Consider the following 15763-nt stretch of genomic DNA (forward strand, 5'->3'; position numbering starts at 1 on the left):
GATGGACAGAGTCTGATAAGCTGCTAGAACTGGAGCGAGATCGCCCCTGCTGAGATGGTCGTTGCTAGCTGGTTTACCTACAAATGAGCATATATTGTGAATAAATTTAAACGTGATGCAAGTTCCCATTGGACCATGAATGCTGTCTTTGGACGGTTAGGATGACGTCCTCGGACTATGATGTCCTGGTCCATGAAGCGTATGATAAATGATTCGCAGGCTATGAAATGATGTTCTCGGTCTATGAGAATGATGCCTCCGAACTATGATGCCGTTGAATAATGATATGCAAAAGATAAACTGGGGTCTTCAGGCCATGGCATGGCGTTCTCGGGCTATGCAAATAGTGCCTCCGAACAATGATGCCTTTGGACAATTTGGTGATCTTTCAGCCCATGAAATGCAGAAGGTGGCGATATTTCAGCCGATGAAAGATGTAAATAAAAGGTGGCGATATTTCAGCCATGCAAGACATAAATAAAAGGTGGCGATATTTCAGCCATGCAAGAGTGATAAAGTGGCGATATTTCAGCCATGCAATATGGGGACAGAGCTTTGTCTCGGAAGGAAGAAAGGTAGCCTTATGTAATGCAGAGAAATGCAGATAGAGACAGAGCTTAGTCTCAGAAGGCAGAAAGGTAGCCTTATGCAATGCAGAGAAATGGAGATGGAGGTAGAGCTTAACCTCGGAAGGCAGAAAGATAGCCTTATGCAATGCAGAGAAATGTAGATGGAGGTAGAGCTTAACCTCGGAAGGAATAAAGGTAGCCTTATGTAATACAGGAAATGTAGATGGAGACAGAGCTTAGTCTCGGAAGGCAAAAAGGTAGCCTTATGCAATGCAGAGAGATGTATGCAGATGGAGGTAGAGCTTAACCTCGGAAGGCAGAAAGGCAGCCTTATGCAATAGAGGAAATGCAGATGGAGACAGAGCTTAGCCTCAGAAGGCAAAAATGTAGCCTTATGCAATGAAGAGAGATGTAGATGGAGACAATGCTTAGTCTCGGAAGGCAGAAAGGTAGCCTTATGCAATGTAGAGAAATGCAGATGGAGACAATGCTTAGTCTCGAAAGGCAGAAAGGTAGCCTTATGCAATAAGTAAAAGAGCAAAATGATGATAGAATTTTCTTAGCTGATAGCGGATCGAGATATTGCGACTGCTGGGGATACTGTGTCTGCTAGGAGCACTACGTGTGGGTAGCAGTTGTGAGTAAGTGCAACGGTTCTGAGAGTTGCATTTCCGAGCAATGTGAGTCTCGTGAGTGTATAGTATATTTAATGATTTTGCAACTCAAGTGCCTGCATTCAAAGAAAAATCGTGACTTTTGTAAAGGGAGGAGGTTAGTTCATGTTCCCGCTGGCTCTGCTTGACCTGCTCGGCTCCGTTCCAATGATATTGGGCGTATCATTGGGGTAGCATTGCTAAACAAAGCACCTTTGGTAGCAGACATGCATTATTTAGTAAAGAAATGTGCAAATAAATACATAATTAAGAATAGTTTTCTTTAGATGAACTGACGACTGCGACGTGGTTCAAGATACTACAACTTCTCTCGCTCCAGAATTTTGAGGGTCCTCCTCAAAATTCTGCCCCAGTTTACTGGGCTACGGCTGTTTGTGTCGAATGGCTGAAATCACTTCGGAATTTTAAGGGTCCTCCTCAAAATTTTGCCCCAGCTTCCAATAGCGGGAGAGGGGGGGAATGAAATATTTTATTGAATTATGACCGAACCCATAGGGTTGCCTACGTATCCCCTCTTAAATGGGAATCAGGTCAGGCATAGTTCAAATTACATCATACAGGAAATTATAAGAGTTACATATAGTATCTCTCACTGCATCTGAATTGATCGGCTTCGGCCAAACTTCACTGTCCATTTCTGCCAGTATGAGGTCTCCTCCGGTGAGGACCCGGTGAACCATGTATGGACCCTGCCAGTTGGAAGAGAACTTCTCTTTAGCTTCTTCTTGATGTGGGAAAATCTTCTTTAACACCAGCTGCCCCGGTGTAAATTGTCTCGGCTTGACTCTTTTGTTGAACGCTCAAGACATTTTGTTCAGATAGAGCTGACTGTGGCAAACTGCATTCATTCTCTTTCCATCTATAAGAGCTAGTTGCTCGTAGCGACTCTCTACCCATCCTGCATTATCAAGTTCGGCTTCCTGTATGATTCTTAAGGAGGGAATTTCTACCTCGGTGGGAATGACTGCTTTTGTACCATAAACGAACATATAGGGAGTTTCCCCGGTTGATGTGCAGACTGTGGTGCGGTATCCCAACAAGGCAAATGATAACTTCTCATGCCACTGCTTATTCTTTTCTATCATCTTCCTTAGTATCTTCTTGATATTCTTATTGGCGGCTTCTACAGCTCTGTTCATCTAAGGTATGTAAGCTGTAGAATTATTGTGTTTGATCTTGAAGGTTTCACACATGGCTTTCATTAGGTCGTTGTTGAGATTGGAACCATTATCAGTGATGACTGACTCTAGAATTTCGAACTGACAAACAATACGGTCGCGGAGAAAATCTGCTACCACTTTCTTAGTCACTGCTTTGTACGATGCTGCTTCAACCCATTTGGTAAAATAATCAATTGCCACTAGAATGAACCTGTGCTCATTTGATGTTGCAGGCTCGATAGGTCCGATAATATCCATTCCCCAAGCGACGAACGGCCATGGCGAGCTTGTTGCAATAAGCTCGTTTGGAGGCACCTTTATCATGTCTACATGTATCTGACAACGATGGCATTTTCGGACATACTGGATGCAATATGTTTCCATATTCATCCAAAAATAACCAGCTCGGAGTATTTTCTTGGCTATGACAAAGCCGTTCATATGCAAACCGTAGGTCCCTGCATGAATTTCCTCTAATAGCCTGGATGCTTCCTTTGCGTCGACACACCTTAGTAACCCCAAATCAGGAGTCCTCTTATACAGGATTCCTCCGCTATGAAAGAAGTTATTAGATAATCTCCGAAGTGTGAGTTTCTGAGTAGGATTTGAGAGTTTTGGATATTCTCCTTTCCTTAAATATTCCTTGATATCATGCACCAAGGTTTTCCGTCCACTTCTCCTTCTACATGAGTGCAGTGAGCTGGCTGATCATAGATCTTTACCAGAATAGGATCAATGAAGTTCTTGTCTGGATGTTGTATCATGGACAATAGGGTAGCCAATGCATCGACAAACTTATTCTGAACTCTGGGAACATGTTGGAACTCTGTCTTTGTGAACCTCTTCCTCAATTTCTGTACACGATGCAGATAAGGGAGTATCTTGGAGTTCTTGGTTGCCCATTCTTCTCGGACCTGATGTATAAGTAGGTCTGAATCTCCGATCACTAGCAATTCCTGAATGTTCATGTCAATGTCCATCTTGAGCCCAAAGATGCGGGCTTTGTACTCGGCCATGTTGTTGGTGCACGGGAACCTGAGCTTGGCAAACACCGGATAATGCTGGCCGATTTCTGATACTAGGACCACTCCTCTGCCAATTCCTTTGAAGTTTGCTGCTCCGTCGAAAAGCATTCTCCAACCATCATAGGGTTCTGTAATATCTTCCCCTATGAAAGATACTTCTTCATCAGGAAAATACGTCTTTAGAGGCTCGTATTCTCCATCCACGGGATTTTCAGCAAGATGATTGGCCAGTGCTTGTCCTTTGATTGCCTTCTGAGTTACGTAAACAAGGTTGAATTCACTCACCAAGATCTGCCACTTTTCTATCTTGCCAGTGGGCATGGGCTTCTAAAAGATGTACTTCAAAGGATCCATTCTTGATATGAGGTAAGTGGTATAGGCACCAAAATAGTGTCTCAACATCTGAGCTACCCAAGTCAGAGCACAACAGGTGCGTTTCAATAGAGAATATCGGGCCTCGTACAGGGTGAACTTCTTACTGAGATAGTAGATGGCCTGCTTCTTTCTTCCCGTTTCATCATGCTGCCCCAGAACACAACCGAAAGCTCCATCCAATACTACGAGGTAGAGTAATAGAGGTCTACCCGGCTCGGGCGGGACCAAAACTGGCAGTGTTGACAGGTATTCCTTGATTTTGTCGAAGGCTTTCTGACAATCATCAGTCCATTTGGTAGTGGTGTCCTTCTTCAATATCTTAAAGATTGGCTCACAAATGACAATGGATTGAGCTATGAACCGGCTGATGTAGTTAAGTCTTCCCAAGAAACTCATAACCTCTTTCTTGTTCTTCAGTGGTGGCAATTCTTGGATGGCTTTGACCTTTGACGGATCCAGTTCTATTCCAATGAACCCAAGTAGTTTTCCGACAGGAACCCCGAATGCACATTTGGCGGGATTCAGCTTCAAGTTATACCTTCTTAGTCTGTTGAAGAACTTCCTCAGATCTTCCATGTGGTCATTGGCTCTCTTGGATTTGATGATGATGTCGTCTACATATACCTCGATCTCTTTGTGTATCATGTCATGGAAAATAGCAATCATGGCCCTCATGTAGGTGGACCCAGAATTCTTTAACTCGAACGGCATAATCTTGTAACAATACATCCCCTACGGCGTAATGAAAGTTGTTTTCTCCGCATCTTCCTCATCCATCCATATCTGATGATACCTAGCAAAACAATCAACGAACAACTGCAGTTCATGCTTGGCACAACTGTCAATTATAATGTGTATGTTCGGCAAAGGAAGTCATCTTTCGGACTGGCCCAGTTGAGATCCTGTTAGTCGACACAGACTCTAACCTTCCCGTCCTTCTTCGGCACTGGCATAATATTAGCTAACTATGTTGGATACATTACTACCCTGAGAACCTTGGCTTTGACTTGCTTGGTGACTTCTTCCTTGATCATGTCAGGTTTGAACTTCCTGAGCTTCTGTTTTACTGGTGGACATGTCGGATCGGTTGCCAGTTTGTGAGCTACAATAGATGTACTGAGACTAGTCATGTCATCATAAGACCAGGCGAATATGTCGTCATATTGCCTTAGAAATTCCGTGTACTCTTTCTTTTCTGATGGTGACAGATGAACGTTGATTCATGTTTCTTTGACATTTTCTACATCTCCCAGGTTGACAATCTCAGTTTTGTCCAGATTAGACTTAGATCTGTTCTCAAAATCCTCAACCTCTTTAACAACCTCTTCTGGTATATCATCTTCTTCTGAGTCCATATCCATTTGTTGTGTTGCCTCGTTGCATGTCACAATCGTTGGTTCATCAAGATAAGTAATAGTAATGTTGTTTAAATAAAGTAAACGATAAAAAGTAATAAGAGCAAGATTTATAAGAAACTGAAATGCTTTGATAAATTTCATAATTGTTTTGAACATTGGAGCTCTTATTTCAATATTAAAAATGCGGAAAGAAAGTCAATTAGCAAAAAATAAAGATAATGCATGGTGCTTTGTTTAGCCTTGCTACCCCAAAGCTTTCCGGGCCCTGGTGGTATTATGGACCAATTATTGAGGCGTTCTCCTCGGCTCACAGTTTGTATAGAAGGGCCTTTCTCCCCCTCCTCCTATAAAATGACACAACAGTCCATATTATCATCTTCCAAAAACAAATTCCTCATCGCCGCCAGTGCTTCCTCTTCTCCTGACCCATATATGACATTGGCTGGCTGGAAAGTCTGCTCTAAGTGAGGTATTGGATGCTCCAGTGGGTAGTAAGGACTGAGCCATGGTGGCGACCAGTGGTTGAATTCCTCCCAAGTGTATTCATATCCCAAATCGAAAGTGGTACCGTGTTTCTTCAACTTGATAGGCTTAGCGATTCCTTGGAGATTCTTGCCAAGTCCCTTGCTCGGTTCGTATCCACACCAATTCAGTATACTTTCAATTTTATTATCCCACCATTTGTCCTTGTCCGCGGAGTTGACTCGCTCAATGTGATGGTAGGTTTCTCCGCCTATCTTCCTTCTTCCTCCGATTGCTGGGATGGTCTGGCGACTGTATATGGGATCACTACCGTCGCCGTGAATAATTACCTCTTGGTGATTCCACAGGAATTTCACTACTTGATGTAGGGTTGATGCTACAGCCCCAGCGACATGGATCCAGGGCCGTCCCAATAGCAAGTTGTAAGATGCTGGGACGTCTATCACTTGAAAATCAATGGCGAACCAAGTCGGTCCCATTTGCAGACACAAACTGATTTCCCCAATAGTGGACCTTTGGGATCCATCGAAAGCTTTAACATTGATGGCTCCATCCTTGATCTCATGCAGGCTCTTTCCTAATGTTCTGAGAGTCATCAATGGACAAATATTGAGGCTGGACCCTCCGTCAATCAGGATTCTGGTGATGAAATGATCTCCGCACTGTACAGTGATATGCAAGGCCTTGTTGTGGCTTAGCCCTTTAGGTGGCAGCTCATCTTCGTGGAAAGTGATTTTGTGACTCTCCAATACTTTCCCCACCATGTTTGCCATTTCTCCTCCAATTATGTTGCTGGTTACATATGCCTCGCTCAGCATCTTCAATAAGGTGTTCCTATGTGCGTCAGAACTTTGTAGCAGAGCCAAGATAGAGATATGGGCCGGCATTTTCTTCAACTGACCAATGACCGAATACTCTTTGACTTGTATCTTCTTCAAGAGATCATCAGGCCCAGTTTCAGTGATGGTTGATCATCTAGAGGCCTGCTTACTGGACCCGGCTAGAAGTTCTGGGGTATAAACCCTACCGGTTCTTGTCATACCCTATGCTGCGATGGCTTCTCCAGATTTGGTTTTCCCTTTCCTTCTCGCCTCGGAGGTGTAATCCCATGGTATGGCCTTCGTATGGGACGGTGTTACGACTGTCATGGCCACCGGAATGGGCACCTTTGCCTTAGATGGTAACATAGCCACTTCGAATGGTACAGGTGTCTTTGGAGACCCAAACTCGACCTCAATAGGTCCTGGCGTCTTTGCAGAAGAAGGTGCTTCGAACTTAAGTGGTATGGACATGTCTACTTCAGCATTTTCAGAAGGCTGGATCTGGACCACAATCGGTTTAAGGGTGACCGTTGGTTCCTTTGGCTCGTTACCTTCAGTGATCAATCCGATCGACCCTTTGGGGTCCCAATCATCCTCTATCTCAATCATGTGAACGCTCCCACCCTTGTGGTCAGGCAGAGGGTTGTTGCGGACATTCAGAGCTGACTCCTTTGCTATGGTGATCTTGTTGTTAATCAAAGCTTGGATCTTATCCTTCAGAGAGCGGCACTTGTCAATGGTATGCCCCTTCATGCCGGAATGGTATGCACAGGTTTTGTTTGGTTTGACCCATTGGGAGGGGTTTTCGGGGTTTACGACAGGGATATGGGTGATGTAACCAGCATCTTTGAGCCTTTCATACAGCTGGTCGATAACTTCGGCAGTAGCGGTATACTGTTTGGGGGGTCTGCGGTCGAAGTTTGGTCGGGGTCTCGGAAAGTTTTGGTGGGTGGGTGGTGATTTATAGTGAGAGGGTTGAGTATGGTAGGTTTGGTAGACATGTGCGGTTTGGGAATATCTGGGTGAAGTAGGCTGATATGTGGGAGGTGGAGGTGATTAGTAAGTAGGTGGTGGAGTTTGGTAAGAGGGAGAGGATGCTTGGTAATTTGGAGTAGGTTGATATGTGAGTAGAGGTATTGGGTAGGTTTGGTATTCAATTGGGGATTTTGTTCTTTGTGCAACCATCACGGCGCTCACGTCCCTTTTTCTTGGACGTGCCACCAGACTGTAGAGCCTTGTTGGTGGCCTGCAAAGCTTCAAAGTTAGTGACCATACCACTTTTGATACCTTCCTCGATCCTTTCCCCTAGCTTGATGATGTCGGAAAATTTTTGGCTTTCAATCAGCATTAACCTTTCATAGTACTGTGGGTCTTGAGCTCGGACGAAAAACCTATTCATTTGTTCTTCTTCTAAAGCCGGTCTGACCTTAGTAACTTCTGATCTCCATTGAGTACCATACTCGCGGAATGTCTTTGTGTGTCTCTTCTTTAAGTTCTGGATGTAGAACACATCTGGTGCATTTTCCACGTTGAACGTGAACTTGTCCATGAAATCGGATGCCATACTTACCCAATTTGACCACTTCTTAGGGTCTTGGTTGATGTACCAAGACAAAGCATCTCCCTTCAGACTCCTCATGAAGAGTTTCATGCGAATCTTTTCGTCCCTCCCTACTCCGACCAACTTGTCGCAGTATATACTCAGATGAACTCTCTGATCCCCTGTACCGTCAAACATTTCGAACTTAGGAGGTTTGTACCCCTCGGGCAGTTCAATATCGGGTTGAATCAAAGGTCTTTGTAATTTAGTCCTTCAATCCCCTTACTTCCCTCGACGCCCTGAATTCTGCTAGTCAGCTTCTTGAGTTCTTCCGCTAGATTCCTGATAATTGAGTCCTTATCATCGGACTCAGGTATGATTGAAATGAGTTGAGTATAGTGTGTCATGGTTTCCACATATATGGGGGCGTTGTGGGGATGATCATTTGTGGAATTTAGTGGTTCAGGGATGAGCAGTGGGGTGTTGTCTGAAGTGTGGCATGTGTTGTAGTGGTGATGGGGAGCGGGTTGGTTTTGTGGTTTCGGGATGCTTTGTGGAGGTGTGGGGCTTTGAGTGTTGGCAAAGTTGACATTTGGGGTAGTGAGGGAAAATGACAAATTCGCCATGTTCCAAGCTTGGTCCAGTTCTTCCTGAAACATCAATAACTTCTGTTCGAGCTGGGAGGCACTTTCCTTGGAAACCTGAATACCCTAAGGAACCTCTACCCTTTCAACTGAGTTCTCCTTTCTGATGTTGCTCAAATCTTCCATCTTTCCCTTGTTCTTGTTTCTGATAGGACTCGTCGGAGGAGGAGGTGGAGGGCCCTTAGATCTTGTGGAGTATGATGACGATGCCAGAGTGTACAAACTAACCTTTAGTGCGGATTATGAGAAGAAAACATTGCAATATTTAAACACATAGTGCAAGAATATAAATCTTGTCCTAATTTGGGAGCCTCGTTGTGCCCGAGGTAGGCCTAGCGACAAGTTGATTTGGAGAACTTATAATGCTAAATGCCTCATTTTATTGATAAAAAATAAGGCGAATCCCAAAACGACACTAATAGCTGATTATAAAATGTTACTAATGGTCGTTGGATTTATTACATTTTGAAAGCAAAAGAAAAGACTACTAACTACTTGGTCCCAGAAGGACCTTCCCAGACTCGGCAACTTTAACTCCATTGAACAGCTTCACCAGCTCACGCAGTCCCAACAGCAAATAGGCTCTAGCCAAGTGTCCTCCTTCGTTTCCTTCAGCGTTCTGGCAGTTTTCAATCCTCTGGATGAAATTCCTCTCCAACTCTACTAAACCCTGCTCCAAATACCCTAGTCGCTTGTTGGCGCTGACAGCCATATCCTTCCATTCTTCGATGAACTTTTGATGGGCTTCTTGAATCTCCCGGTGCTCACTTTCGCATTCTCGTATCCTCTTGTGCAATTGGTTGTACTTGACCTGTGATTCATCCTTTTCATCGATGATCCTGTGACCTCGAACAAACCCAGGTTGGCCCAGACCATTGTGATTATCCTCCAGCCATCCTGAATAGTATGGGGTGCAGCCTACATGGTATCTGTCTGGCTCAATAGTATCTCTCCCCACGATGATCTTGCAATGCCACATATGCTGAGCTTGGCACTTATAAGGACTGTCATCAGCTTGGAAGTCAGCCCGAAAGTGACTTATCTTGTCGACCCTTGGTATAACCTGCTTCCTACCAGCCTGTCTCATGACCCGGAGGGGGACATGAGGGTAGGTTCCTCTTAAACCGATCAGTATCAGAAACGGTGCGTCCCTAGATCGGGCGATGAACTCGTCAGTAGGGAACCATTTGAACATCCAGTATATTTGATCCTCGGTCAGATTTTCAAACAACTCCACCCATCCTTTGGCATCTTCTGGCTGAGCAAACATGTCGGGCATGTAGTTCATTCGCCTTAGTTGATGAAAGGCTATATGATCGTCTTAGTCTCTCTACTAAATCTCTTGCTGATATTCACCCCTTTGGAGATGCTCCAGGAGCTAGAGCTAGAGTAGCAAGTTGCAGCCTTCGAAGTGTGGGGCTCCTTGTTGACACTTTTCCAGGGATAGGTACATTTCTGCAACGATCATGGGCAATATGCTAAAGGGTTACCCACCAATTCCCTCCATTAAGGTTTTAGTGACCGTAGCTAGCCTGGTGTGAATCCTTGCTTTCTTCATAGGAAACACTATCATCCCCAAGAAGCAGAACATAAAGACAAAGACCCTTCTGTGGATATGCCCCAATGAGGTGAGGGTGAATTCATCTGGGTAAGTGCGGTAGGACTTACTATGGTCGTACCTTTCATACAGATAGTCGAAATGAATGTAGGAATCCTTCAAATAGGTCAAGTTTGTGTTTTTCTTTAGTCCCATCATTTTGAGAAAACCCCTACCCTTGCAATTTTCTGGCATAAGTAAACCCGGAGTCTCCCACGGAATACCAGCTAATCCTCCTATTTCCTCGAGCCGAGGTGTCATCTCAATCTCCCCGAAGCGAAACACAGACCTATCACAGTCCCAGGACAGAGTAGCAGCTTCTATGATTTTGTTGTTGGGTTGGACCTCCAGGAGAGAAGGCAAATTTCCTAGATATTTCCGGACAAGAGCCTGATCACTGGAGTGAAGATCCTCCCACCAGCCTAGCAACCTTGGGTGGATGTTGGTGACCATGCCAAATCTGGGAACTTCGTGCCTCATTTCTGCAAAACAAAGTGTTAGACTCCCCGCCGGACTCGACTATTTAAACCAATAATTAGCATAAGCAGCATTTAGTTCTCCAAATAAATGCACAGAATATGATAATGTCCGTTTGGGTTCCCAGGAAACCCAATCGACTTTGGACAAGGCTATCTTAAAGAGTCATTATATGGACAACATAACTGACTCGGCTAGGTTTTAATAGTGATGCATGCACTAATTGAACAGAGTAGGGTTTCTATAAGGTATTAGACTGGTACCCTTGAGCGGACACGCAAGAGGGAAAGGCATGGAATTGTCGACTACTCCGTTGATCGACTGGTCTTACCGCAAATACGCCTTTGCCAAATTTAGGGGGTAATGATATCGGAAGGGCGCAACCACTCATTATAAGCGTTCCTATGGTATTTTGTTTGGCACGAGTGGAATATGATGTTGAATATGCAGTTACAAGTTGTCATGTATTTGCACGTTCATAAAGTAATGATTACAATAATTGCTCATAATTACAACAATATTGAAGGAAAGCGGTAAAAGAAGGCATTAGAGAAAAGAAACAAAGAGCCAAGTCAGTTTCGTAATAGAAGAGAAATAAAGACATTAAATAAAGGCAATAAAGAAGCAGTAAAGTCACAACTAACATGAAATGGTAAAATCCTAAAAGAAGTATCCCCAGCAGAGTCGCCACCCTATCGCGCCCCCTTTTTCTCGCGAAATCGGGCTTGTGACATTTGGGAGGACAACTCGTTCCCTTTTGGGAATTAGGTTTTGGAATTTAAAGAGTCGCCACCTAATGATTAAGTGCATTAGGACACTAAGAAGGGGTTTGAGTTTGAAGAACCAGAGTTTGGGTAAGGGCTAGAAATTATCTCGAGGATAAGGTGTTAGGCACCCCTCAAGATTCACTAGTGTGTTTCCCAACCATGTTACAGTTGTGACTTCACATAATCAAATAAGCAATTAAGGGCTCAAGTAAGAAGGGGTTCACATATTATTGCAAGCAAATTGAAAGTTTGAACAGAATAAAGAAAGCAGAAATTTTAAGGAAATAGTTCGGACAATAAAACAAGTTAAAAAAAAGGGGGTCCTAGGTTTACAAAAAATATGGATCACATCAATGCAATACTCGGTAATTGTTCCTCAAAAGAGAGGTTACACGTGGTATTAGCGCACCGGTCATCATATCCATATCTACCCTTTCCCACCCCGTTAAGGTATTAAGCACGGAATAGTATCGTTACTTATTGCATGCTAGTACTTGCCCCAATCCTATCAGTCCCGGAGGCATTTGGGACTACTAGTCCTAAAGAGAAGGGAGATTTGGCTTTTCAGAGTTTTAAAAAGGATAAAATTATAGGGCGACAATCAAAACATATAGGGCAGGTATGGGGAGAACACATAAAAGTTTAAAGGGCTCGAACGGGCCTCCTTATTCAAAGAAACAAATTGTCTAGCATGACCTATAAGTACTGGTTATGGTCTGAATCAAATTAAAGCGTATGATAGGTTGATTCATCACACATTTCTCAGATGAGGAGTCCGAATTAGCCTTCCCTGGTTGTAATTTATCAAAGACTGATGCAGTTAATTAATTATCTACTGGCTTGCCTAGGTGAAACTTCATGGTATCTAGCAATGCTTACTCTGATTCTAAAGAAGGCTTATTGATTATATATAAAACATAAGATCTGCAGATATTAGACAATATTGCAACTGATTTTAAACTCGTAGATGAAATAAGCGAATCAGATTCAAAGGGTTACTCCTATAGGCATGATTTGTAAGAGTTGTTGGTTTTAAGACAATTATGAAAGTGCAGGGAGTCCTATAGACATGGTATCTAGAATGAAATTTATTATTACTTAACCTATAACTGTTTGCCTAATGATAGATAAAAATGCAGAAGTGCAGGACACCTATAGTCATGATTTCTATATGCAGAAGTGCAGAAACTTATAGGCAGGATTTCTACATGATGTGCATAAGTGCAGAAACTATAGGCAAGATTTCTATATAACGTGCATGAGTGCAAAAAACTTATAGGCAGGATTTCTACATGATATGCGTAAGTGCAGAAACTATAGGTATGATTTCTTTATGACGTGCATGTGTGCATACATAAATGACCCTCCCTTTTTCACTAGAACCCCATAAGTTATTACAACATATTACAGACCAGAATGAATTAAGAAAAGTAAAATTACATCAGAAATTAAGCTACAACCAAGGAACCTTATTCAGACTCAAGGTCTAACAATATGAGATGACCAACTTCCAGGATCAGGTTTCCAAAGCATTTCTCATATTTGGGATGTATCAAAGTTCCCAAAAGTCACAAAGGGCTCCGGGCAATGCTTACACCCCAAACATATTGTAGAATTAAGAGCATAGTGTAGTGTGGAAATACCAGCCCTCAGATGTCCAAGTTTAGAGGGAACTCAAGGTCCCAAAGCAAGGCTCATAAGAGAGGGGCCGAACTTAGAATCTAAGAGTAAGTGTAAGTGCACAGGGGGGAATTAGGAAGAGCCATGGAAGGCTGGTAATCACGCCCAGCAATTAGGAGTGCTAGCACACCCCTGACCAGCCTGTTAGCCAAATTTTGAGAGTTGGGATCCATTGAGGATCAGGTTCAGACCTAAGCAGCAATTTGGATATTCCAGGCCCGAACCTTAACTGAAACACATAGAAGGGAGTAGGATATGGGGAATTCACAACAAACATGTACAGCCGATGCAAAGAGAGAGTAGCATATTCAGTATAGAACATGAACAGCAAAGTAGACAGGAGTGTAGCAACTGTAAAGTAAACACATAGGGATGGTGCTGAAATCAAAATTAAGACATACCAGTTTCAGGGAAACAAATAAGTGAAAGTTGAAGTCTTGTAAACAAATTGCAAGCAAACTGTACAAAAGATCTCAGAAGAGAGTAGAGTATTGAAAGAGTATTGTAATTGAGAGGTGTGTGTGTAAAGTATTGAATTCGAAGTGTTGAACTGAAGGTTCAAGGTGTCTAAGTGCATAAAGGTCGTGCTCCTTTTGTAGTGCAGAGAACAATTAAGAAAAGGTAAGGGAAGTTTGCAATCAATCACACAGAATTTCCCTTCAGTTAAGGGATTCTGATTTCAAACGGGTCGAAGACAATTAACGAAAGAATTGGATTAAAATCTTTTCCAAAGTAACACAAAAAGGGTAAATACACATGGCTTATTTAAGGCAAAAGTCAAATGGTACACGGTTTGTGAAAAAATAAGAAAATGGAATCAATCACACAGCTAGTAAAAAATCGAAATTGCAGGCTTTGTTCGAATGAACCAAGTCAGGAAAATGTAAAGAAGGTTCAATTAGAAAAAATCAGTAACAATCAATCAAACCCTATTAAAAGGAATTCGGAATCAATCAATAGTTGGCAAAACCCTTTTTGAAAGAAGAATTTCTCATATATAAAGTACACAAGTATGTGAATCAAGAAGGAACTATCATGTTACTTAGAAAAGAGTCTAACATAGAAAGGTTCGGAATCATAAGCAAAGGGATACAAGTTCAGTTTGTAGACTCATAATGAGTCTTAGAGTTCAGGGTCCCAAAGTAGAAACCTAACCCGAACACAAAATCAAACATGCCAAAGAAAACCCCAAATCCTAGGGCTTTCACTTGAATCAGACACAAAGGTGAGAAGGAAAGCCATTGAAACAGACACAGAGGTCTCTTTCAGATATCATGAGAACCAACATACATGATAGCAGGTTTGAAGCAACAGAGTGAGAAAGGCTGGCTTAAAGAGCATAAAGAACATGTTTAAGAAAAGTCGGAACTTAAGCAAGTTCAGGAGAGGAGAAGGGTGATATAAGCTTAAGAAACAGTAGTAATACATGCTTAGAACTCCAACAAGAGTCCAGCAAAACAAACAAAGTTAAAGAACTCAACAAGAAACACATACAGTAAGAGAATAATGGAAAGTATAGCAAAGAACATGTAGGAAAATATAACAAATATTAACATGCGAGTCTACTCTAGAGGCACAGTAGAGTACAAAGGTACAGAAGAGTCATGTATAGCATAAAGAAAGGAACAAAAACAACACATGTGTAGTAAAACATAGTATAGGCAAACACACATAAAGAAAAAAAAGGAAGAATCAGGAAGACGTTTTGAAATCCTTTCGAAAACCCTAAATCAAAGACAAACGATTTGAAAAGAACATTTGGGGAAAACACTTTAAAAATCAAGTACAACACAAATACAGCATAGATCTAAGAAAATACACAGAGGTCGGCGAAGCCATAGAAATGAGAAAGGCTTGGAAGAAGGTTCGATCTTGAGTCGGATGAGTGAGAATAAGGTTCCTGAGGCCTGAATATACCGGAGCAGAGGTCGGAGAAGCCATAGAACCCAAGATCTGAGAAGATATGAAAGAGAACTATCGAGGTCAAACTTTGAAACCTTGAACACCCAAGGTCTAATGATGGAGAGGGATGAGTATAGACCATCCATGGTCTGAGAAGCCATGGACTCCAGTGAAGTGGTGGTTGAAAAGGGCAGGAGATGACTAGGGTTCCGAAGAGTTTTCAGAGAGTTTGAGAGACGAAGGGTTTCAAGCTGGCGGGTTAGGTGAGAATGAGGGGATTAGGGTAGTCATTTGGGTTTAATTATGAAAGGGTGAATTATCCGTTGATCCGTATGATCAACGGCCTAGATCTAAGAGGGTAGGTGGGAACAGGGTAGGGCCGTTTGGATTGGGTTATGGGTTGGGTCAAATAAAAAATGGGCCGGTCCAGTTGGGGTTAGAATTGGGTCAATTTAAGGGCTAAAATTGAAAAGAAATGGGGCTGTAATTGAAATGAAATGGGGCTAAATGTTAAATAGCCAGTTTTCCTTTTATTTTATAAAAAATAGTAAACATTATTTTAAAAGCGAATTAAAAGTACTGAGCCAATTAATAATATATAAATATCAATTTAAAAATACTGGAATCAATTTTACAATTATAAAATTCTATTAATCTTAAAGTAGGCTAGAATTGCAATTATATGCAATTT

The sequence above is a fragment of the Nicotiana tabacum genome, chromosome 6 (genome assembly GCF_000715075.1).
Source record: "Nicotiana tabacum cultivar K326 chromosome 6, ASM71507v2, whole genome shotgun sequence".
Lineage (NCBI taxonomy): Eukaryota > Viridiplantae > Streptophyta > Magnoliopsida > Solanales > Solanaceae > Nicotiana > Nicotiana tabacum.